Genomic DNA, 26,819 nt, shown 5'->3' with positions numbered 1-26,819 from the left:
TTTCTTTCTTTCTTTCTTTCTTTCTTTCTTTCTTTCTTTCTTTCTTTTTCTTCTCTTATTGTCCCTGTAGAAATCCTTGTCTCCCCAGAGTCCAAAAAGGATTCAACATGGGCATTTCTATCCTTGCAGTTATGTTTTACAATATTGTTGGTAGGTATTTATTCTCCTGGAGAAGAGGAACCACCTCTGAGTTTTTCTTCCTCCTTTCCTTCCTTCCTTCCTTCCTTCCTTCCTTCCTTCCTTCCTTCCTTCCCTCCCTCTTTCTTTCTTACCTTCCTTTCCTTCTTTTCTTTTCTTTTTTCTCATTAATTCATTTTATTCACTTTCCATCCTTGTAGCCCCTTCCCTGTTCCCCTTCCAGTCCCTCTCTCCCTCCCTTCTCCCCCATACCATTTTTCTTAGAAAAGGAGAGTTCTCTTTCCCATACACCCTAACTCATGAAGTTGCATCAGGGCTAGAAGTGTTCTCTTATCCTGTGGCCTGTCAAAGCAGTCCCACCTGGGAAAGCATCTCTGAGTTTTTCCTACAGAATAGGACAGGCCCACTCGGCATTTCATAAGTTGGAATACAGTCACTCAATGCAGAGGTAGAGAATGTGGTCTTCCCTGCTCTTTTGCTATCCATCTTTGATTTTATTTTCTGTTTCTTTCATTGCATCATTTCTTTATAATTTCTTTGGAGCTTTGTCCAACTGAAATGTCTAGTTTACGAAAGAGTGAGACAGCAGCCTTCTATACAGTTCAGTGCTTTATTATTTTAGGTCAGGCATCAAACATCCCATATAAAGTTGTCATCATGGTTATCTAATTGATATTCCTAGTGTAAGAAAGAGGTTTTTTTGTTGTTGTTTTTCCTTTTCATTTTGTCTGTGTGTGTTAGTGTGGAGCTATGTACACATAAGGAAAGATACCCTCAGGAATCAACACATACCTTGGAGGTGGAGTTACAGAAGGTCATAAGCCACTGTCCACAGGTGTTAACAACAAACTTGGGTCTTCTGCATGAGCAAGTAGCAGTCTTAAGAGCCACTTCTCCAACCCCTGCTTATTTATTTTGCATCATATACAATAGTTTTCCTCGATTTTGTTCATAATTGTATTTCTCATGTCAACCATAAAGTAAGATCTATACTAAGTACTTAGTGAAAATACTTAGTTGTATAATAATCTTATTTTTCAAGAGAGAGTTACCACTACAGTGGTTAGTTTAACTTTTCATAGAATTTATTTATCAAATTTTCTAATTGAAATTTCCAGGAAATGCAGGACTTCTGCCAGTCTCTCCTTGACATGATGAAAATGGAATCCCCTAGCCTGGGTGGGCTGCATGTTTGATGAGAAGGATCTCTTTTTCTCACATAGGCTAAGATTACTGATTTGGGGTTAAACAACAGACTGCACGCAAAAGCTTGAAAGTGGTGTGGAGAATATGATGACAGAGCCATATAAAAGTTCTGTGGATTGCATGCTGTATCTTAGCGCTTAATTTAAGAGTAACTGATTTTGACAGCAATAATTGAAGATTAAAAAAATAGAACTCAATGACAAGTATGGAACAGAAATCTGTGATATTAAAAAGGTGTTTCTGTACACAAGAGCCCATGTATAATAGAGTATAATATAGTATAGTATATAAAACATAATATGTATGTGGTATATGTGTGCACTCTGTGTTTGCATGTACAAGCATATAGATATAATAATGCTTTGGCATTATTATTCACTTAATCTCTACTCTAAATGCTAATTGTCATTTTACATGTGGGAAATTTCAATTTTTGTGTATTGTGCAATGTTTATTTTGAGTTTTCTTGTCTGATTATTGTATTTTTAAAAAGACATTCTTAGCTATTTTGAATTTTAAACAAATATGGAATTTACATTATTACAATGGAGTTTTAGGTGTAATTGACTTACATGATTAGTGCATGTGGATTGACATAAGAAGTGTGATGAAAAAAAAATTCAGATAATGTTAAAATATAAAGTACATAGACACACAAAGAAATTCACATATATATCTTCCAGTACTGTTTGATTCCAAAAGTTCAAAACTGTTATGCATTTAAAATAAATTAAATGCTGATATCCAGCATATATAAAGAAATAAAGAAGTTAAAAAAAGCAATAAATCAAGTAATCCAATTAAAAAATAGGGTATGGAGCTAAACAGAGAATTCTCTGTTTAGAGGAATATAGAATGGCAGAGAAACACTTAAAGAAATGCTCAACATCCTTAGCCATCAGAGAGATGCAAATCAAAACAACCCTGAGATTTCACCTTACACTCATCAAAATGGTTAAGATGAATAACTCAAGCAACAACACATGCTGGATAGAATAAGGAGAAAGGGGAACCCTCCTCCATTGCTGGTGGGAGTGTAAACTGGTACAACTACTTTGGAAGTCAATCTGCCCCTTTCTCAGACAATTAGGCATAGTGCTTCCTCAAGACCCAGCTATACCACTCCTAGGCATATACCCAAAAGAGGCGCAAGTACACAACAAGGACATTTGCTCAACCATGTTTGTAGCAGCTTTATTTGTAATAACCAGAACCTGGAAACAACCCAGATGTCCCTCAATGGAGGAATGAATATAGAAATTGTGGTATTTTTACACAATGGAATACTACTCAGCAATCAAAAATGAGGAAATCATGAAATTTGCAAGCAAATGGTGGGATCTAGAAAAGATCATTCTGAGTGAGGTATCCCAGAAGGAAAAAGACACACATGGTATATACTCACTCATATAGTCCTATAATATATGATAAACATAATGAAATATATACACCTAAAAATTATAAACAAGAAAGAGGACCCGAGGTAAGATGATCAATCCTTACTTATAAAGAAAAATGGGATGGACATTGGAAGTAGGAGAAAACAAGAAACAGGACAGGAGCCTACCACAGAGGGCCCCTGAAAGACTCTACTTAGCAGTGTATCAAAGCAGATACTAAGACTCATAACTAAACCTTTGGCTGAGTGCAGGGAACCATATGAAAGAAGGGGGAGTTTGTATGATGTGGAAAGGATAGGAGTTCCACAAGGACCAAATATATTTGGGCACAGGGGTCTTTTCTGAGACTGACACTCCACCAAGGACCATGTATGGATATAACCTAGAACCTCTGCTTGTATGAAGCCCATGGTAGCTCAGTAACCAATTGGTTTCCTATAGTAAGGGGAACAGGGACTATTTCTGACAGGAACTAAATGGCAGGCTCTTTGACCTCCCCACCTCCCAAGGGAGGAGCAGTCCTGCTAGGCCCCAGAGGAGGACTTTGCAGCCAGTCCTGAAGATACCTGATAAAACAGGGTCAGATGAAAGAGGAGGAGGTCCTCCCCTATCAGTGGATTTGGAAAGGGGCAGGGAGGAGATGAGGGAAGGACAGAGGGTTTGGGAGGGAATGAGGGAGTGGGATACAGCTAAGATACAGTTAATAAAATGTAATAATAAAAAATGTAATAATAAAAAATAAATAAAGTGAATAATAAAAAATAAATTAAATGAAATAAATTAAGAAAACATCTATTGAGTACACCTATGTAAACACACACACACACACACACATACACACACACACTCCCACACAAAGGTCACACATACTTTGGCAAGTTCTAGTGATATTGAAGTAAATTACCATGCTTTGGAAACTATTTTTGCCTAACTGAAATTTGCGTTTAAAACCCAACCACTTTCCTGCTCCTAGAAGCATTCCACGTGTGGTTGCTGTGTCACAGAGCTGAGACAAGAAAGGCGATGTTTATGCTCAGTGTCCTGACCTATGAACATCAAAATAATTAGTAGCCTAACATTGCCTGGGGGAAAAAAAAGAGCTTGAGGCTACCACCAGGCCTGTGCCAGGTGGCTTGGACAGGAACCAGCCTGAGACGAAAACCAGTCTTCTCCCTGCAGGTCCTGACTGCTCCCAGGCCAGGAAGCAAGCCGTAGCCTAGGAGAACCCTGCCAGGGACAGAGGGCCCAGGGCAGGAGTGAGCCGGAGACAATTGACTCTTGCATGGGGCCACTCAGGCAGGCCAGCTGAGGAGTGCGGCCCGCATGATCCCTACCTGGTAACAAAATATATGAGAAGGGCATAGCATTCCTGAGACTACTCTAGAGAGGATCCCAGACACTCAGCGAACCCAACCTGTGCGCCTCTAAGAGGACCAAGTAAGTGGTGGAGAAATGGAAGAGAAAGAGGAACAGAAGGATGTGGATAGAAGGAAGAGAGACAGAATTGGAGACTCCCGAGGTTGTGAGGAACAACCTGATGCCACTTGGGACCATGGTGGGGTCCTGGTCTGTGCTGCCATCGGATGCCAGGTCTGGTTCTGTGTCCCTGAAGCAGGGGTCTGTTACCACCAAAGGCCAGGTGGACATCCCTGGTCTGGGGTGCTGTCGAGGGCTGTGCAGAACTGGCTCCATCCCTCACCTGAGCATCATGGGAGAGCTGGCCCTGGGGGCATCAGAGCAAGAGAGCTGACCCTGCCCCTAGTCAGCTGTAGTACTCAGGAGAGTGACCCTGCGTATTGCAGAGTTGACGGTGAGAGAGGCCCTGAGGATGAAAGCATGGGATACAAGGCCTTAACATTTCTCTCCCATATGGTGGCGTGGACTAGGGAGAGATAGCCTTCACTCCCCTATCCTCTCATCGCCTGAGGCAGGCAGGAGACATGGCCCTGGTTCATGAGAGCAGGAGAGCCGTGCCTGTCCCTTATGAGCTGCAGCATTCGGGAGAGTGGGCCCTGCACCTCACCTGGGCAACACAGTAGAGTTGACTCTAGTGGTAGGGGTGCAGGCAAGCAAGCCCCGAGGTTCCCAAGGGCTTGAATGTGGAAGGGCTGGTCCTGAGGTAATTTAGGCAGGAGAGCTGTCCCTCGATCTCATCTGCTGCTGCTCTCTGGAGAGTGGGCTCTAAACACTCAACAATCAGTATAACCTGTAATTTCCTCTACTTCTAAAGGACAGATTTAGTGTTTGGAGTTGTTTCGCAACAAAAGTAATTAACAATCAAAATTCCCATGGTAAAAAAGATATTACCATGTGTTTTCACTTCTTTTATCTTATATGACTCAGGGCAATAAAGTAAGCTTTTATCTTCGGAAATGCCACACAGGAATTTCAAAACAGCAGGCGTTAGAAAGATGCATGTTTACTTCATGAATTATTAAGCACATCAAACATGGGTTTAAGATACCAAGAACTCAGAGGGGGAGGGGAAGAGTCTTCCTGTATATGTCCCAAGAGTCTATTGCTGTCGGTCATCCCAGGCTAGAGACGAAACAGGGCTGAGATGACGAGGGTTGCTGTCATCAGTCCTCAGGGGAGGTAACAGGACAGATGGGCTGCACTGTCGTCTGCCTCCAAAGACTCACAAGGAGAACCCGCAGAGCTGGCCGTGAGCTGCAGGGAAAAGCTCGTGGCTAGGATAAATGAAACTGATTATTTTCCTTATTCCATTTATACTAATCTTAATTCTATATAATATCTGAGAAGACACCATGCTAATCACTGTGATCACCTTTGTGAATGTAGTTGTACTTGAAAGGCTTCGAAGTATAGTACACAGTAAACTCCTTCAGATGATACAATATTTGAGAATAATACAACACATACATACATACATACAACCCATACATACATGCATACATACATCAGTAGAGACATTTTGTTCTCAGTGACAGAGAGCTCAACACACGCAGCACAGTCAACCTGGCCTTGGCCTTACTACTTTGATGTCTGTGTGACACCCCGACCTTCACTTGTCTTTGTACACGGACATGAACACTAGTGGTCTGAGCTGGAACTGAGTTGCTGTCACTGACTCATTCATGTAAAACTGCAGTCATTAGTGGCACTCAGGTACACTTTAAGGGTTATTTCACTACATTCACACTAGTGTTTTGTTGTAAGGCACCAGGATGTCAAACTTATCCCACAACACATGTGGATTTGTTTCTTTCGGCAACACTCAGGAAAAATGTGCAGCTGTGAACTTACTGCCTAAAGAAGCACCTGTCCTCCAAGGGATTCATAGGACTGAACTGTGAACTTTAACTACTGGGTGAGGTTAATTTGAACAAGGGTTCAAAGCAAATAAGAAAACCTAAAGATAATCTTCAACCCTAACGTCCTACATTTAGATAATAATAAAAACTGGTTAACTCTCTCCAAAATGGAGCACAAAATTAACACAGCACAATTTTAAAATTATGAATGAATGTATAATATTTACAGTCCGAGAACACAGATAGAGAACAAATTAAAGGTGGAAAGGACATGTTTTCTCCGAAAGACTATACATGGGTCTTAGGGACTCTTCAAGGAGAAAACTAGATCTGCAAGTAGAAGTCATAAGGCGCAGAGAAGGGAATGGCCAATGCCAAGTGTTCCTAAATTGTAGAGTGATGGAAATTAGGTGCATAAGGAGCAGAACAAAGCATAATACAAATATCTATATCAAATATGGATTTATCCAGAGATTTCAGTATCACAGAGTCAGGAAACACATACACCATCACACAATAGAAAATGTTCCTTTACTTCAAACACACATGAAATATTTTTAACAGTACAGTACCATGTCATCAAAAAGGCACAGAACTAGAGAAGGAGCCAATATTTAAAGTACCACAACAGAAACTTTTTTTTAAAAAGCTACTATGAAAATCTGGGTCAAATGAATGACTTAGTTACTAGTAGAATAGCAACATGAAAATAATGAGCAAATACACAAAAATCAATGTGATTAAGGTTTTTACTTAGCTGTGAAAATTGAAGTTACTGCACACATTCTTATTGCAGGATACACTTTTTGGACTTTTGCATGAAATGTTTCCTTTCTGATGTCAGTTGTGATCTGTGTATATCATATTTAGCCATTGCAAATACCTTAAAATGTGACTTCCTTGTTGCCTTTTATTCATGTAGCCTACACCAAGGACCTTCAATCTCTGCAGTAAATGCCTGCGATTTCAGTTCAGGATATATTATCCAAGCTGATTAGAATATATTAAGATACACACCTTCTGTTTTGCTCTGCTTAGTATTAATTCATGATGCCTTTCCAATGAGTGCTTTTGCTTGTACAGGCTGTAAGTTTGCACCCATGGCATCTGAGTTCTGTCCATCACTGAGATTTCTATACTCTATTGTATTTCACCACATCACTGAGGAAAATCCACTTATGTGATTTCTTTTGTCTGGCTAGGAGGAGCTCTTGGCAGTTGGCAGCTGCTGAGAGGGCTGTGTCACTTTGTGAACATGGCCTCTAGCGGCTGCCTGTGTTCTAGCAGATGGCTGCACACACATGCGCATATAACCAGCAATAACTGGAGTCAGAGATTGTTAATTATAAAATATAATGACATAAAGTTGAGAGATGGTCATCATAGGCATTAGAGGAGGAGGATTTGAAAGAGATAGTGATAGGAGGATGTAACGAATAACCATAATAAAATGTATAAAATCTTCAAACGATAAAAGGAATTATTAAAAAAATGCACTTCTTATTTTGATGTTGGTTGTAGTAGTGCGTTTGTGTGATTGTCTACTTTTGATTTGCTGCAGTGAAGCTAAAAACAACAGAATCAGAAATTAAAAAGGGGACATAAGGACAGTCACTGAGGAAATCCAAAGAATTATTAGGTCTTACTTCCAAAGGCCTATATACCACAAAATTTGAAAAGCTAAATGAAATTGACAATTTTCTTGATAAATTCCACTTACCAAAGTTGAATCAAGATCAACAAATTAAATAGTCCTATATACACTAAGGAAATAGAAGAAGTCACTAAAATTCTTCCAGAAAAAACAAAAAACAAACAAACAAACAAACAAACAAAAAACCCCAGGGCCAGATGGATTCAGTGTAGAATTCTATCAGACCTTCAAAGAAGAGTTAATATCAATATCTTCAAAATATTCTGCAATATACAAACAGAAGGAACATCACCAACCTCATTTTATGAGGCCATAGTCATCTTGATACCAAAACTGCACAAAGACACAACAAAGAACAAATTTCAGACCAATTTTCCTTATGAACATTGACACAAAAATACTCAATGAAATACTGGCAAATTGAATGCAAGAACACATCAGAAATATCATCTGCCATGACAAAATAAACTTCATCCCAGGTATGCAGGAGTGGTTCAACACATGAAAATCTATCAATGTAATCTACCATATAAACAAACTGAAAGGAAAAAAAAAAAAACATGATCATCTCCTTAGATGACAAAAACCATTTGACAAACTCCAATACCAGTTCATATTAAAAGTTTTGCAGAGATCAGAGATCAGGGATTCAAGGCACATACCTAAACATAGTAAAGACAATATATAGCAAGCCTATAGCCAATATCAAACTAAATAAAGGTAACCTTAAATCAATTTCACTGAAATCAGGGACAAGATAAGTTTGCCCAATCTCTTTGCATCTCTTCAACATAGTACTTGAAGTACTATCTTAAAACAGTACTGGCTAAAACAGTAAGGCAACTAAAGGAGATCAAGGGGATACAAATTAGGAAGGAAAAAAAATTAAAATATCACTATTTGCAGATGATATGATAGTATACAAAAGAGACACCAAAAATTCTACCAAGGAACTCCTATAGCTGGCAAAGTGGCTGGATACAAAAGTAATTCAAAATATCAGTAGCCCTCCTGCTGAGAAATAAATTAGGGAAACAACACCCTTCACAATAGCCAAAAAAAAAAAAAAAAAGTATCTTGGTATAACTCTACCAAGCAAGTGAAATAACTTTACGGAAAAAAACCTTCAAGTTTCTGAAGAAAGAAAAAGAAGATACCAGAAGGTGGAAAGATCTCCCATGCTCATGGATTGGAAGGATTAACAGACTAAAATGGCCATCCTACCAAAAGCAATCTACAGATTCAATGAAATTCTCATCAAAATGCCAATTCTTTATAGAAATCTTTTTTAAATTTTCAATATAATTTTTTATTTATTGCAATTTATTCATTTTGTATCCCAGCTGTAGCCCCACGCTTGTTCTCTCCCAATCCCGCCCTCCCTACCTACCTCATCTCCTCCCATGCCTCTTCCCCAGTCCACTGATAGTGGAGGACCTCCTCTCCTTCCATCTGACCCTAGCCTATCAGGTCTCATCAGAATTCTTGAAAAACAATTCTCAAAGTCATATGAAAAAAACCAAAAAGCCAAGAATAGCTAAAACAATCCTCTACAATAAAAGATCTTCTGGAGGTATCTCCATCCCTGATCTCAAGCTGTACTGTAGAGCAACAGTAATAAAAATGTCATGGTACTGGCATAGAAAAGACTGGTGGATCGGTGGAATCAAATTGAAGACCCAGAAATTAACCCTCACAACTACTGACATCTGATTTTTGAAAAAGGAGGCAAAACCATACAATGGGAAAAAGATAGCATCTTGAACAAATGGTGGATGTCTACATGCACAAAAATCCATATTTATCACCCTGCACAAAACTCAAGTCCAAGTGAATCAAAGACCTCAGCATAATGAAATTATAGAGGAAAGACCCTAGCCATTAAGATAAAAATATTGGGAAATAGAAGGAGGAAGTCCCTTTTTGGTGAAGGAAGAATGAAATCAATTGAACTCCAAGGAACCATACAAATCCAAATACAAGACAGTCTAATCTTATTATTTCTTTCCAGACAAATTTGTGAAGAAACAGCCTGATATCATGCAATAGTCATTTTAAGCATTCTTGTTACACATATGACAAGTATTCACCAGTAAAAAATTTTGCAATTTTTACAAAATTAAAAAAAAAGACCGCATCATAAAACCAGACGCACTAAATCTGTGAGAAGAGTGGGGAAGAGCCTTAAACTCATTGACACAGGAGACAATTTCCTGAACAGAACACCAACAGCTCAGGCTCTGAGATATATAATTATTATATGGGCCCTTATGAAACTGAAAAGCCTCTATGAAGCAAAGGACACTGTCATAAGAACACAATGACAGCCGACACCAACCCTACATGTGACAGAGGGCTAATGTCCAGAATATATAAAGAACTGAAGAAGTTAAATAACAACAAACCAAGTAATCCAATTAAAAAATGGGATACAGAGCTAAACAGAGCATTCTCAACAGAGGGATATCAAATGGCAGAGAAACACTTAAAGAAATGCTCAAAGTCCTTCGTCATTTGGGAAATGCAAATCAAAATTACTCAGAGATTCCAACTCACACCCATCAGAATGGCTAAGATCAAAAACTCAAGGAATGCTGCATGAGGTTGTGAAGAAAGGGGAACCTTCCTGCATTGCTGGTGGGAATGTAAACTTGAACAACCACTTTGGAAATCAGTCTGGCACTTTCTCACAAAACAGGGAACCAGCTATACCACTCATGAGCATATACCTGAAAGATGTACCATCATACAAAAAAGACAAATAGGTTCATAGCAGCTTTGTTTGCAATAGCCAAAATCTGCAAACAACCTGGTATGGATAAATTGTAGTACATTTACATAAAGGAACACTACTCAGCTATTAAAATCAAGGAAATAATGAAATTTGCAGGCAAATGGATGGAACTAAGAAAAATCATCCTGAGTGAGGTAACCCAGAAATAGAAAGACACACATGGTATATACTCACTTATAAGCAGTTATTAGCCATATAATACAGGATAACCATACTCTAATCCACAGACCTAAAGAAGCTAAATAACAAGCAGGACAAGAAAGGATGCTTACTTCTTACTTATTCAGAAGGTCAAATAGAATAGACACCGACAGCAGTTGAAGAGAAAGAACAGGGCTGGAACCTAACATAGATATCTTCTGAAAGACTCCACCCAGTAGGGGATCAAAGCAGATGCTGAGACTCACACCCAAACTGTGGGAAAAGAACAGCGAGTTCTGTGGAAGAGTGGTGGGTTAGAAAGACCTGGAGGGAACAGGAGCTCCACAAGGAGACAACAAAGCCAACAAACATGGACCCAGAGGGGACTCCCGAGACTGGGGCACCAACAAGGACCATGCATGAAGGGGACCTAGACCCCTTCTCAGATGCAGCCTATAGGCAGCTCAGTCTCCATCTGGGTTCCAGAGTAAGAACAGGGACGGTGTCTGACATGGACTCTGCTGCCCACTGTTTGATTACTTCCACCTGGTGTGGCTTTTCCACAGAGGAAGAGGATTCAGGCAGTCCTGAAAAGACTTGATAGGCTAGGGTCAGAGAGTAGGGTCAGAGGGCTCCCCTTTTCTGTAGAGCTGGGGAGCGGCAAAGTGGGAAAGAGAGAGGGAGGGAGTGTGTGACAGGGAAAAAGTGAGGGAGGGGCCTACAATCGGTATATAAAGTGAGTAAATTATAAAAAATAAAAATAAATAAATTTAATTTAATTTAGAAAGAAAAAATCATTTGCTAGGACTGGGGATGAGCTCAGTAACCACGTGCTTCACTAGGGTGTACAAGATCTTGGGTTCACTCTACAGTACACTACACTAATCTAATATCATGTACTAAATAACATTATCTTCATTAAATAGTAAGTGACCTTTTACCTATTAAAGGTGGTTTCAGGAAGCAGGGTTTTTCTTACCTTGTTTTTTTTTTTTCATTTACAATGCATATTATTTGTCAAAATAAAAGGATGCTGAATAACTCAAGAAAAAAAAAACAGAAAAACATAATTTAAGGGGGTTCAGAGACCAAGAGCAAATATACATGTGTTACATGTGTAAAAAGAAATTAAATCTCACCAAGATAGTTGAGGTAAGCTAACTTAAACATTAAGGTGAAAATTCCCATCTTTGATAGTCTAAAAAAATCCAAATTGAAACACACTCAGAAGTACTAAAATTGGATATGCTATTTGGAAACTTAGTTTCCAATTCGTTTTCTTAAAATTAAAGCGCACTTGGCTTGGAAGTCCTACTTCTAGGATTTAACCTAACAAATTCACTCAAATACATACCCAAAGGTATTTTAGAGCAGTTTTATAATTAACATTTAAGTGATCTTAATTCTCATTAAGAGGGTTCTAATTAGGTAAATTATGGGCAATTTAAACTATGAGGTACCGCCTGAGCAATTGAAAAGAATCTGTAACACATGGATTTTAAAAAGTGAAATGTGATGACTTTGGGAGTGATGGAAGAGATATTTTTCTTTTCATTAGGCTAAATTTTTATGATTAAGTTAAATTGTAACTATTTAAAATCCAATAAAATTTAATATTAAAGCAGATTTACAAATACTGGATAAGTTACCATTGTGGGGTAAATATTAGAACAGGGATGTAGACACAAGCTTAGTTGATTTGCTAATACTCCATGTATGAGATTTAATTCATGCTTAAAAGTAGACCTACAAGATACGATAAACATAATGAAATCTATACACCTAAAGAAGATAATCAAGAAAGCAGACACGGAGTCAGATGATCAATCCTCATTTAGAAAGACAAATTGGATGTGCATTGAACGTATGACAGGAGCCTACCACAGAAGGCATCTGACAGACTCTACCTAGCAGTGTTTCAAAGCAGATACTAAGACTCATAACCAAACCTTTGGCAGAGTACAGGGAATCATATGAAAGAAGGGGAGTTAGTATGATGTGGAAAGGATAGGAGCTCCACAAGGGCCAAATATATCTGGGCACAGGGCCTTTTCTGAGACTGACACTCAACCAAAGACCATGAATGGATATAACCTAGAACCTCTGCTTAGATGTGTCCCATGGTAGCTCAGTAACTAATTGGTTTCCCATAGTGAGGGGAACAAGGACTATTTCTTTTTTTATATATATATCTTTTTTTTTGAATTTTATTTTTTTTTCTTATCAGTTACATTTTATTAACTCTGTATCCCAGCCGTGTCCCAATCCCTCATTCCCTCCCAGTCCCTCCCTCCCTCCCTCATCTCCACCGTGCCCCTTGCCAAGTCCACTGATAGGGGGGACCTCCTCCCCATTCATTTGATCCTGTTTTATCAGGTATCTTCAGGACTGGCTGCAAAGCTCTCCTCTGTGGCCTAACAGGACTGCTCCTCCCTTGGGGGGTGGGGAGGCCAAAGAGCCAGTCATTGAGTTCCTGTTAGAAATAGTCCTTGTTCCCCTCACTATGGGAAACCAATTGGTTACTGAGCTACCACAGGCTATATATGAGTGGAGGTTCTAGGTTACATTCATACATCCTTGGTTGCATGTCAGTCTCAGAAAAGACCCTGTGCCCAGATATATTTGGTCCTTGTGGAGCTCCTATCCTTTCCTCATCAGACTAACTCCCCTTCTTTCTTATGATTCCCTGTACTCTGCCAAAGGTTTGGTCATGAGTCTTTGCTTTGAAAACACTGCTAGTTAGAGTCTTTCAAATGTGCTCAGTAGACTCCTGTCAATGTTTAATGTGCATCCCATCTGTCTTTCTAAACGAGGATTGATAATCTTACCCCATGTCCGCTCTCTTGATTATCTTTCAGTATATACTCACTTATATAGACCTATAAGATATGATAAACATAATGAAATCTACACACCTAAAAAAGATAATCAAGAGAGTGGACTATTTCTAACAGGAACTCAATGGCAGACTCTTTGACCTCCCCAGCCCTAAAGGAGGAGCAGTACTGTTAGGCCACAGAGGAGGACATTGCAGCCATTCCTGAAGATACCTGATAAAACAGGGTCAGATGAAAGGGGAAGAGGTCCTCCCCTATCAGTAGACTTGGAAAGGGGCAGGAGGAGATGAGGAAGGGAGGGTGGGATTGGGGAGGGAATGAGGGAGCGGGATACAGCTGGGATACAGAGTTAACAAAATGTAACTAATAAGAAAAATAAAATTAAGAAAAAAAAAGAGAAAAAAATTTCCAACTCTTACAAAATGTTGAAGCAGACTTTTATTTATTTATTTATGTATTTATTTATTTACTTTACCTTCTTTAAGCAGTATTTTCCTTCTATTTCTAAGAAACCACAATAAAAATAAAATATTAGAATTGATCAAGTCTAAAAATAGCCAAATATTTTCCTGAAATTTACTTTTATGTAAAAAAATAAGGAAGGGCATTCATCACACTCATCAGAATGTGAATGCATTTCATTGTGAATGAAATTTAAAATTATCTATATTCTTAGTGATTGTTTTAAAATAGTTTAATGTATTATAAGTAATTGTTTGATTTGTATGCCTATTTATATATCTACCTTATCTGGAGTGATTTAATTTTTTTTTTTTTCAGGTATGAGGTTATGGTAGTGGTAAAAAAGTTTTAAAACAACTTTTTCTCAACATGCCTTCCAGGATATGTATGTGAGCCTGAAAATATTGAGTTAACTTCCTGTATCTTCTCTCTACTGCTGGGGAGTCCTTGAACTTCATAACTGAGTTGGTATTAGGCCATTGCTGCTAAGGACAATTATGGTAGAATCAAATGGCAGCCTTGCACCCGTGTTAGTTAACACAGGCTGAGGACTTGCTTATCAACAGTCATTTCCTAGACACTCAGTTATGACTGCAAAATAAACAAAAAACCTAGAACATGTGAATATCCCAGCAGCAAGTTCACATAAAATTAGATAAAGTATGATAGGCAGGAAGAGTAAGAATGTAACAATAATACCTTTAGTATTAGTGAGATAGGAACTAAATAACTTCCAATTATTCAAATTTGTAAAAATGTACATGACACATAACTTTTTTTGAACAACAGAACCAAAAAAAAAAAAAAAAATCTGTGCCCAGAGGTCTTTTCTGAGACTCATACTTCAACCAAGAACCATGGATGGCGATAACCTAGAACCCCTTCACGTATGTAGCCCATGGCAGCTCAGTGTCAATGTGGGTTCCCTAGTAATGGAAACAGGGACTGTCTCTGACATGAACTCATGGGCTGGCTCTTTGATCACCTCCCCCTGATGGGGGAGCAACCTTACCAGTCCACAGAGGAAGACAATGCAGCCAGTCCTGATGAGACCTGATAGGCTACATTCAGGGGAAAGGGGAAAGGACCTCCCCTATCAAGTGGACTGGGGAAGGGGCATGAGAGGACAAACATGGCTTTCTAATAACAGATGAACATGAGAATTGGAAATCTCCCTTTTAGAATCTCACATGTGACATGTTACCTTTCTTTCATTTATTACCCTCAAATGTTTATCCCTTCAGTCTTATACCAACAATTTGTTGAAATCTTACAATTTACTACTTACCTAAAATTGATCTTCAAGGTTTTTCTTGTTTTATTTTTAAAAATATACATCTTATTTTTAAAATAAATATAAAACAAGAAGCAAAACCAATACTTTCCAGTGTTTTTAAACACATTGTTTACCTAATAAGATAAAATATCTGGGGGGGGGGCGATTTTCAATATGAAGTTCTAAAGTATTATACATTGGAAAAAGTTTATGTACCAAAATATTTTTTTTTGTCTAAAATCATCACTGCCTAATTTTATTTTTATTTATTTATTTATTTATTTTTTGCATTTTTATTTTTTATTTTTTTTTAATTTTAGTTTTTTCTTATCAGTTACATTTTATTAACTCTGTATCCCAGCCTTGTCCCAATCCCTCATTCCCTCCCAGTCCCTCCCTCCCTTCCTCATCTCCACTGTGCCCCTTGCCAAGTCCACTGATGGGGAGACCTCCTCCCCATTCATCTGATCCTGTTTTATCAGGTATCTTCAGGACTGGCTGCAAAGCTCTCCTCTGTGGCCTAACAGGACTGCTCCTCCCTTAGGGGGTGGGGAGACCAAAGAGCCAGTCATTGAGTTCCTGTTAGAAACAGTCCTTGATCAGAAGCCCTCCTGTATACCAAAGACAAAAGGGCCTAGAAAGAAATTAGGGAAACAACACCCTTCACAATAGCCACTAATAGCATAAAGTACCTTGGGGTGACACTAACCAAGCAAGTGAAAGACCTGTTTGAGAAAAACTTCAAGTCTCTGAAGAAAGAAATTGAAGAAGATCTCAGAAGATGGAAAGATCTCCCGTGCTCATGGATTGGTAGGATTAACATTGTGAAAATGGCCATCCTGCCAAAAGCAATCTACAGATTCAATGCAATTCCCATCAAAATACCAACTCAATTCTTTACAGACCTTGAAAAAAAGATTCTCAGCTTCATATGGAGAAACAAAAAACCCAGAATCTCCAAAACAATCCTGTACAACAACAGATCATCTGGAGGTATCTCCATCCCCGATCTCCAGTTGTACTACAGAGCAATAGTAATAAAAACTGAATGGTATTGGCACAAAAACAGAAAGGAGGATCAATGGAACTGCATAGAAGACCCAGAAATAAACCCACATACCTATGAATACTCGATTTTTGTACCAAAATATTTTTAGTCAGTCATCACATGATCAAAATTAATGTGGAAGCAGACACTGAGACTTATGGCCAACTTTTGGGCAGTGTGCATGGTAACTTATGTAAGAAGAGGGAAATAGTAAGATCTGGAAAGGACAGGAACCCCACAAGGAGAGCAACAGAACCAGAAAATTTGAACACAGGGGTCTTCCCAGAGACTAATACTCCAACCAAGGACCATGCATGGAGATAACCTAGAACCCCTGCACAGATGTAGCCCAGGGCAGTTTAGTGCCCAAGTGGGTTACATAGTAATGGGAAGAGGGACTGCCTCTGACATAATCTGATTGGCCTGCTCTTTGATCACCTCCCCCTGAGGGGGGAGCAGCCTTACCAGGCCACAGAAGATGACAATGCAGCTATTCCTGATGTGATCTGATAGACTAAGATCAGAAGGAAGAGGAGGGGGACCTCCCCTATCAGTGGACTTGGGGAGGGGCATTCGTGAAGAAGGGGGAGGGAGGGTGGGACCGAGAGAAGAGGAGGGAGGGGCTTATGGGGGAATACAAAGTGAATAAAGTGTAATTAATAATAAAAAGATAGGTATGATAACATACATGTCTGTATGTAATTTATAACATACAATTCTAATTTGAAATTACAAGATGTAGAATCAAAAAAATTAATGTGGATAAAATTTGCTTCTATCTTTATGGTTGTCACTTGACAGCATCATCATTTGGCTTCAACATGAGGTTTTTATCCACATCATGTCATAATTTACTATAAACATAATAAATATTAACAGTGACACATAGATATTTTGGTAACATCACCAAATAAATAAATCTGTTAAAGCAAAGTAAAGTTTAACATGTTTAATACATATTTTTTTGTCTTCCTAGAACTATCCAACCAGTCTAGGCTGGCCTCAAACTTGTAGCCATCTTGCTATCTCAGCCTCTCAGGCACCCGCTATTCCCAGCTAATTTTTTTTAAATTTTTTATTAATTACACTTTATTCATTTTGTATCCCCCCCATAGGCCCCTCCCTCCTCCCCTCCCAATCCCACCCTCCCTCCCCTTTCTGCATGCATGCCACTCCCCAAGCCCACTGATAGGGGAGGTTCTCCTCTCCTTTCTGATCTTAGTCTATCAGTTCTCATCAAAAGTGGCTGCATTGTCCTCTACTGTGGCTTGATAAGGCTGCTCCCCCCTCAGGGGGAGGTGATCAATGAGCAGGCCAATCAGATTATGTCAGAGGCAGTCCCTCTTCTCATTACTATGTAACCCACTTGGACACTGAACTGCCATGAGCTACATCTGTGCCCAGCTAATATTTTTTTTTAATTTAATTCATAGTGTGCATTGCTTTTATATAATATTTGCCTGCTTTATTCTTCATTGTTCTCCTTTCTTATGTCAGAGCTTTGTTTAGTATGATTTTGAGATGAATAGCTGATCTAGTAAATCTCATTTGTCATTTTCTAATTACAATATATGATTCAAAAGACATTGAAAATATGAAAGAATTGGAAAGTAAATATTGAAATAGTTAATCAGGTTGGTAAAAGGGGCAATGGTCTGAAAGCAAACACCAGTATTTCATTAGTTTGAAAGCTTTACTTTGCATACAGTGTTTAGTGAAATGGGTTTAGTTAGAAGACAATCTTTTTTGGCATGGGTTCTATCAGATAAACCTCTTAGATGGTATTTCTGAACAGTGAACTTTTATTGTTTTTTTTTCTGTTTGTAGTTTTATTTATGTAGCTCTATTATAATCTTTTCTCTTGATCTAATATTTAAAACAAAGTTTTTGTTTTCAAGGAATATGAAATTGAATTACTATTACAAGTTTTAATAACTAGTATTAGTTTTGTTCTTCCTGGTGATAGTTGCATTTTGCAGAAACCAAGACTTTCCTGTTAACACTGATTTGTCAGTACTTATCTAGTTGATTTCTTTGGAATACGTTTCTTTTTTTCTTTACGAGCTGTATACAAGGAACAGCTGATAGATAAAGTGATGTGCTTTATGTTTTATCCTGGTCCCTCTGTATGTGGAAAGAGCAGTGGTCGGTCTGTGGGCCTGTATTATGTACAGATATGTAGTATCTGTCATAATTACAGACCTGAGGCATACAATGTTCTTATTCTACAGCTATGAATTTTTAATAGCTTTAGACTCAAACTGAGGCATAAACATGAATTAAAAGACATGGCTAAGGATTAAATCTTGTGCCGACAACCACAAATAGTGGCACTCAGTATATCCCTAACATATTGTTGCACAAATTAATGAAGACGCTCCCAGAGTGGCTGATCTCACAAGGCCTCCACAGTTTGTTTTTCAGCTGATAACTGGAACGTTGGCATAGACCTTACTTCAGTTCATACTTGGGAATTTTGGAAAGCAGAGAAGCCAGAAGCATATGCTGGGTAATAAATATGCTGTTTGCAAGGCTGAAGGCTGGGGCAGGGAGACCGTGTTTTTACCTGACTTATGGTGAAACAGTCGAGGACCAGACAGCTTTAATTCTGGCTCTTAGCTTGGTCTCCACGTGGGTACCCTAGTAAGGGGAGAAGAGACACTCTCTGACATAAACTGGGTTGCCTGCTCCTTGATCACTTCTCACTGGTGGGACAACCTAGCCAGCCAACAGAGGAAGAAGATCCAGGCAGTCTTGAGGGACTTTATAGGTTATGATCAGACAGTAAGGGAGGAGGACTTCCCCAATCAGTGGACTAGGGTAGAGGAATAGTGGAGAAAGAGAGAAAGAGACAGCTACAACTGGAATACAAAGTAAATAAATTGTACAACAACAACAACAATAAAAGAAAAAAAGGAAGTTAAGGGCAGGAGAACTGGGAATTCTTATTCAATTCCTTTGGGGGGGGGAAATAAAGACAAAAAGTAAATAAAATAAAGGATTTCTAATGATTAGCACCTGCTTCCAATTACAATGTACACAGGATTTATTAGAGAGGTGCTGATAAAAATAATAAAGTCAACAATTCCAAAAGACAAAACCATTGCAACACCCACACCCATGACTGGCTCTGTGAGGTAAGGTGAAATGATCCTGTGTGCTCTGGAAAACCTAGTACAAATCATGATACTTGTTTCCACTGAAAAATGTCTAGAGTTCAATTACCTTGAAGATATTTTTCAAACATGAGTTCCTGGTGGCCTGGTGAAAACAAGTTTAGATCTCAAACTCAAATAAAAATTGTAGAAATACATCGTAATAGTGTTTTCCACAATGATTTCATTTGCTTTCTTTCAGAACTATAAGTTAAAGTCTAAATTCAATGCTCAAATATTTCATTCATAATTTTTGATTTTTAATTGAAGTCAGTGTTCTTTTTTTCTTTGAAAAATGTTACTACACACCTCCTCATGAATTGCATAGAACTTCTAAATACTTTAATGCTTTCAGTGACTAGAAAGGTACAGAAATCCTGCTTGGTGTTGGCAGGTAATCAACATAGCACATTTTCTACATTTTCTTCAAACACCAAACCAGAAACATGAAAGATTTTTATTATAAATTTCACATGAGGATGAGTGAGCAGTGGTTAAAGTCCTTTTTATTATTTATAACCATAACCACTACAATACAACAAAAACAAAATGATACAAAGATGACAAGAAGCTTGTGAGCTATTTGACTGTCTTTATGATTTCTGATACTGATTTAATGGGCTCAAAAAGTGCTAATGAAGAAAGGGGTCTATTTCAGAATTTTAGTGGAACTTAATGGCATTTGAACTACATAACTGGGAACTCTCTTCCACATTCCTATTGAATGTACTGTATGGTAACTGTGCCAAACCTAACACAACACAAGTGTGCTTGTAGATTTAAAAGCCAGAAATTACCTGCTTGCTTCATTGGCTACAATCAAGGATTTGGAAAGACTGGCTTGGTTTCTTTTTGAAATCTTTAGCAGACATGTCCCACCTTTTGAAATTGGGAAACAATTTTGTTATGTACATAGTTTATTGTGGCAAACCACAGAATTGAGTTATAAACCATCCCTGAATGTCTCAGAACATTTTAAGTAAGCTTATGATTCTGCATTTGGCGGTGTTCATCGCTGTCCACTGCCTGCCCATCACACTTAAGGATAATTGCATATTTCACTGATGGATTTAGCTTCTAAAATCCATGACTCAGATAGATGCCTTTGACTTTTTGGCATCTCATTCCTTTTGCTCAAACAAATGTTATATTATGGTACAGCACAGCACAAACAAATGTTTTATTATGGTAAATTTACATGTTTTATTTATGTCTCACTCCTCCTGGTTTAGCATTTCAACCCTGACTGTATTTGATTAATGTCAAGCATAATGCATCAAAATATTTCTAGCATAAAAATTACAGATTAATGTGACAAGAATTAGGTAAGAAGGAACCATCATCAATGTTGCAAAAATTCATGAAAACAATTTCCTAAGTTCTCCTAAATCTTTTAAATATGAAAGCCCTAATATGTTTTTGTGTGTGTGTACTTTAGCTATTTGTTTTGACTATGTCATATTTCAAATCATTAATATATACTTTTTCTTTTTTCTTTGTTATTATTTATTACAGTTTACTCAATTTGTATCCTGGCTGTGCCCCCCTAGCTTGTCTTCTCCCAAGCCTGCCCTCCCTTCCTCTTCTTTCCCTATACCCTTCCAACTTTGGGCAGAGTGCAGGAAATTTTAGGAAAGGAGGACATAGAATCCCTGGAAGGGACAGGAGTTCCTAAAGGAGACCAACAGAGCCATAAAAACTGAGTCCTGGGGGCCCTGAGGAAAATGATATCCCAACCAAGGACTATGCATGGAAAGGACCTTAAACCCTGGCTCAGATGTAGTCCATGGACTCAGTCTCCAAGTCGGGTCTTAGTAAGGGGAGCAGGGACTGTCTCTAGAATGAACTCAGTGGCAGGCTTTCCGATTACCTCCCACTGAGAGGTGCAGCCTTGCCAGTCTATAGAGGAAGACAATGCAACCAGTCCTGATGAGACATGATAGGCTAGGGTCAAGCAGAAGGGGAGGAGGACCCACCCTATCAGAGGATTAGGGGAGGGGCATAGGGAGGCATCTCTGTTCCTAAATCCACGATTTAAAAATGGGCAGATTATGATAGAGCATCTTTCAGGTGTTTGCCCAGGAGTGGTATAATTGGGTCTTGAGGTATGGCTGTTACCAGTTTTCTGAGAAAGTGCTAGATTGATTTCTAAAGTGATTGTACAAGTTTGCATTCTCACCACAATGGAGGAGGGTTCCCCTTTCTCCACATCCTCACCAGCATGTGTTGTCACTTGAGTTTTTGATCTTAGCCTTCTGATGGTGTAAGGTGCAATCTCTGGGTCGTTTTGATCTGCATTTCCCTGATAACTAAGGGTGTTGATCATTTCTTTAATGTTTCTCTGCCATTCAATGTTCCTCTGCTGAGAAGTCTCTGTTTAGCTCTGTACCCCATTTTTAAATTGGATTATTTGGTTTGTTGGTGTTTAATTTCTTGAGTTCCTTTTATTTTCGGATATTAGCACTTTGTCAGATGTAGGTTTGGTGAATATCTTTCTCCAACATGTAGGCTGCCGTTTTGTTCTATTGATAGTGTCCTTTGCTTTACAGAAGCTTTTAAGTTCCAATAGGTCCCGTTTATTAATTGTAGATCTTAGAACCTGGGCTGTTGGTGTTCTGTTCAGGAAGTTATCTCCTGTGCCCATGAGTTCAAGGTTCTTACCCACTTTCTCCTCTAGCAGATTTAGTGTGTCTGGTTTTATGTTGAGGTTTTGACCACTTAGACTTCAGTTTTGTCCAGGGTGATAAATATGGATTCATTTGCATTTTCCTATGTAGATATCCAGTTAGACCAGTACCGTTTGTTGAAGATGCTGTCTTTTTTCTATTGTATGGTTTTAGTTCTTTTGTCAAAAATCAGGTGTGTATAGTTGTGTAGGTTTATTTCTGGGTCTTCGGTTCAATTCCATTGATCAACCAGCCTATTACTATACTAGTACCATGCAATTTTTAGTACTATTGCTTTGTAGTATAACTTGAGGTCAGGTATGGAGATGCCTCCAGAAGTTTTATTATTGTATAGGATTGTTTTCCCTATCATAGTCTTTTCTTTGTTTTTCCATATGAAGTTTAGAATTGTGCTTTCAAGGTCTGTGGAAAAACTGTGTTGATATTTTGATGGGGATTGCTTTGAATCTTTAGCTTGCCTTTGGTACAATGGCCATTTTTACTATGTTAATCCTCTGGATCCACGAGCATGGGAGATCTTTCCATCTTCTGTTATCTTCAATTTCTTTTTTCAGAGACCTGATGTTCTCGAAAGATGCTCTACCATACAAGGACATTTGCTCAACCATGTTCATAACAGCTTTATTTGTAATAGCCAGAAACTAAAATATCCTAGATGTCCCTCAACTGAAAAATAGATAAACAAAACAAAAACTTGTGGTATATTTATGCAATGAATACTGCTCAGACATTTTAAAAACAAGGGAATCATGAAATTTGCAAGCAAATAGATGGAACTAGAAAAGATCATCCTCAGTGAAGTAACATACCCAGAAAGACAAATGTGATATATAGTCACTTATAGGCGGATTTTAGTCACATAGTATAGGATAGATATACTACGCAGCTGCAGCACAGACCCCAAGAAGATAAGTCTGAGGTACAATTTAGGCTTAATGAAGGCCAACTAGTTAAGTGAGTGGTGGATATCTCTGACACAGACTATGTTGCCTGCTTTTTGATCACATCCCTCTGATGGGACTTCCCTACCAGACCACAGGGGAAGAAATCAAACTCAGTTCTCAAATGAATAGATGAGCTGGGGTGTTTGGATAGTGTGGGCTCCCCTATTTTGAGGAATAGGGTAGAGGGAATGTTGGAGAAAGGTTGGGGCTGGGAGGAGAGGAGTGAGGGGCCTATGACAGATGTAAAATGAATTATATATTTTTAAAAAATGGACAAACTAAGATTTAGCAAGTATATTCTGGCCCTGATCACAAGTGGGAAAAATAATCTTCTAATAAGAATGCTGTGGTTAGACTGTATTCACTCTCATGGTACGCTTTAATCTTGTATCTCAAGGTCTGAACTGCCACCAGACTTATAGAAGTCCTCTATTAGATTTGGCCATTATTGTCCCTACCACATTGCTATTAGCTAAGTATAACCTCCAGAATAGTAACTTAGAAGTCATTACAATTTATATAACAATTTATATCTGTGCATTAAATAGTTCAGGATTTTTCTGACTAATAATATAAATATAAGAGTGATATCTAGTGAGCAACTTTTTTATAAAAACAAAATTCAGCAACCTTTTTATAGTGTTGGTATTACAAGTTGTAGAAGTCTCGGTAAAAATTTTAAATGGTTTAGAAAATAGTCTTGGAAATCTATCAAACAGACCATATGTTAGCATAAAGACACATGAAATATTTTTATTTCTATTAAAATAACATCATATATGTCAATATAATTTTTGTATGTTATAAAATATCACTTATAAGATGAATGTTATCAATTGTAGTATGTTTTCCTTGTTGATAAACTCCTTTAGTCTATCTTCTTTAGACTTCATACAAGTTAAACATTTTTATTTGAAAATATCAAATCTAGTATGTGCTGACTCATAAGCTTTCAGTCCTAATATGGGGTGATAATCAAGAAGTTGTACACCTGACCTCATGTAATAAGCATCAGTCAAAATGCGGCTGTACATTGCTGAACAGTATCACTGTCAGAGGAGGATTATAGAACGCATTTGGTGAATTCAAGAATTTAGTGTTTAGACTTGTTCTCTATCTACCAGAATATGGACTGTAAACCTTCGCCCAAAGATGCCTTTTCTCTTTCCACCCATGAAGCAGCCATCTCAGCAGCAGTTTCTACTGTCCTGCTTACTCACCTACACACCACCTCCGTACGGAGACAAGGAGCACAAGCACACCTGGGCAGCTGTTGCTCACGTGTCAACATACAGCAGGAGCCCTGTTTGAATTGATTTCCCTTGTTCTCAAAATCCATATATGACTAATGGGCAGCTGGCCCAGTGAGTGAGCACCGCACTGGCCATCTGCTGTTGTGAAGAGTGGATTGGAGGTGGAAACACAGTGAAGAAAGATGAGTTTAAGAAACAGCCTAATCCTACAAGGGGACTGCTGGCACATAGGCAGATCATTCTTTCTGGAGAAAGACATTCTGTTTATTATCCTTCTAATTTCTGGTTATGAATAAATGTCTTTATCACTGTAATCTGTCAGGGCGTGTAAGGGAGACCCTTTAAAACTCTGAAAGTTAGGCTAATGTGCACACTATCCTACAAAACCACTGTTGGATATATTGAAGAAATTACCAATTTTTTTTCTTTTTTTTTTTTTTTTTTGCCCAGAAGATGGACAAAATGGAAATTTTAAAGTTATTTCCTACTATTATTTTTCATTGATGTCTCCACTGCACAAACATTACTATTGGTTTTTTTTTATTTTTTATTAAGCAAACAAAGTATCTTCTATGGAATAAATTACTGTATTCTCTTGTAGTCAGGAATAAATATGCCTTGTGGTATTTGCGGTAATAAATATTATAACTGGAGAAAATTAGAGTTTTTTTTCTCATTTATATGAACATCATTCATTGCTATTTCTTATTGGAGCAGTGTTAGTGGGACATGTATCCTTAGAGAAACAGAGATATCTTTTCTCATCCTTAAGAAAATGCAAATATAGTAGGTAACTTGAATTAATCTCAAATATATATTTTTCCACAGACAAAAAAAAAAGTTTTAGGACTGTATTATTTATTTCAAATTCACAAAAAGCATGTGACAAAACTACAGTGTGTTGTAAAATAACACTGCTGTACCTGAAATCCATTCATCATTAAACATGGCCACTCTCTATTCACTGTTTTGCTTAATAATCCTTCCTCTATGCCTGGTTTGAGGAAGCATCTGTGTTCACACCTTTCAGGAAGGAAAAACTGAAGAAGAAGGTCAAACAGCCTTCATGTATGTAGCTTACAGAGCTCAACCAGTAGCCTGTAGTAGGAAAATGCCACTGGTCGGTGAGAGCCCTTCTTCCCTTTATAAACCTGCACCCACATATGGTTCTGCGTAAAGAGCTTGGACTAATACCTTTCAGAATGTCTAACTCAATTTGCTATTAGGGGTATATTCAGAAACTCAGAATTATCACTTTATAGAGAAATGGAGAGTAATTGTGTGGTGGCAGTGGATTTGGGATACTCTCTTGCTCAAAGACTGATTGATAGGGTCATTTGTGGGGCTGTTTGATGATCCGTTCATCAGTGTGGTGGAGAGCTTGATATGCCCCCACGCCGTGGCAGAATTCTTATAGCTTTATAAAATGTTAGATTTAATTTTAAAGATGATTCCTCCTTGGCCACAATTTATAATCTCACAAAAATACAGGCTTATATCTTGATTTTGTGGAAGATAGTTTCTGTTTTCTTAGCCATTATCTGAGAGAGGAATGCTCACTTTGCACAAAATGAAGCCATGTTAAGATTGAATGAGTTCATAAATAAAAATGTGGCTTGGAAATATATAGTAACATATTTGTTGTAATTAAGGAGGTAGCAGAAACCCCAAAGGGGCCCAGACAGTCAATTCAACTTAAGTCTAATTAGAGTATTTAACATTTACAATATGCAGCTGCACTATTCAGCATTCCTAAAAGAACACGCTGGTCAGATGCTATTAAAAGATAATAGCATGGACTTAGTTTAAGAACAGTCGGGTTGGGACTCTGGAATACTGCGTGTGTCAGAATTATTCAAGTTATTGATCATTCATGACAGTTCTGGTGTAAGGATTTCATTTTGGTTAACCTTAAGAAACAATATTTAGTTGAATATTATCAACGTGTGGCTGACTTGAAATAGTACTTTCTTGGTGACATGAAAATTGTGGTGTTATAATAAGGAACACATTCTGAGTAAAAGAAGCCATGTTAACATGGTATTCTGAAAGAGTGCAAAAATGCCTTTTTTAGTTTGTTCTTGCTGGACAAAGCAATCTTGCTATTAATTGTTAGGGAGGGTTCCTTCACTTTAAACAGCACATAGACATAATAGATTAAAATTTCTAGCCTCCAGCATAACAGAGTCTATGTTTGATTTCTGAGATAACAGACATGGATATGTAACTGATATGATATATGTAACTCATATTTGAATGCAAATGTGAACTTGCTTGAAAATGAATTCTGGAAGAATCCCAAATATGAAATAAAAATCACAGTTTTCTGGAGACATTCCATCAGTGCCTGAATTGATTACAGAAAAACTAAAAACCAGATGTCCATTATAGCATCCCAATTCCATTTTAGGACAAAGCAGGGAATTCACTGAGTATAGAAGTGAAATTTTCTTTTCAGTGTTTGTTCTTTGGGTTGCTTCTGTGTGGTCCAGCATGCAGACAACACACACACACACACACACACACACACACACACACACACACACACA

General features: G+C 38.1%; 1 pseudogene; it reads left to right on the top strand.

Moving 5' to 3' along the window:
• Positions 1-3,706: 3,706 nt before the first annotated feature.
• LOC129685512 (small nucleolar RNA SNORA17) lies at positions 3,707-3,824 on the top strand (annotated as a pseudogene).
• Positions 3,825-26,819: the final 22,995 nt, after the last annotated feature.

Source organism: Psammomys obesus, unplaced genomic scaffold (assembly GCF_907164565.1).
Source record: "Psammomys obesus unplaced genomic scaffold, mPsaObe1.curated_primary_1811, whole genome shotgun sequence".
Classification (NCBI taxonomy): Eukaryota; Metazoa; Chordata; class Mammalia; order Rodentia; family Muridae; genus Psammomys; species Psammomys obesus.
This window is presented reverse-complemented; position numbering and strand designations above follow the sequence as displayed.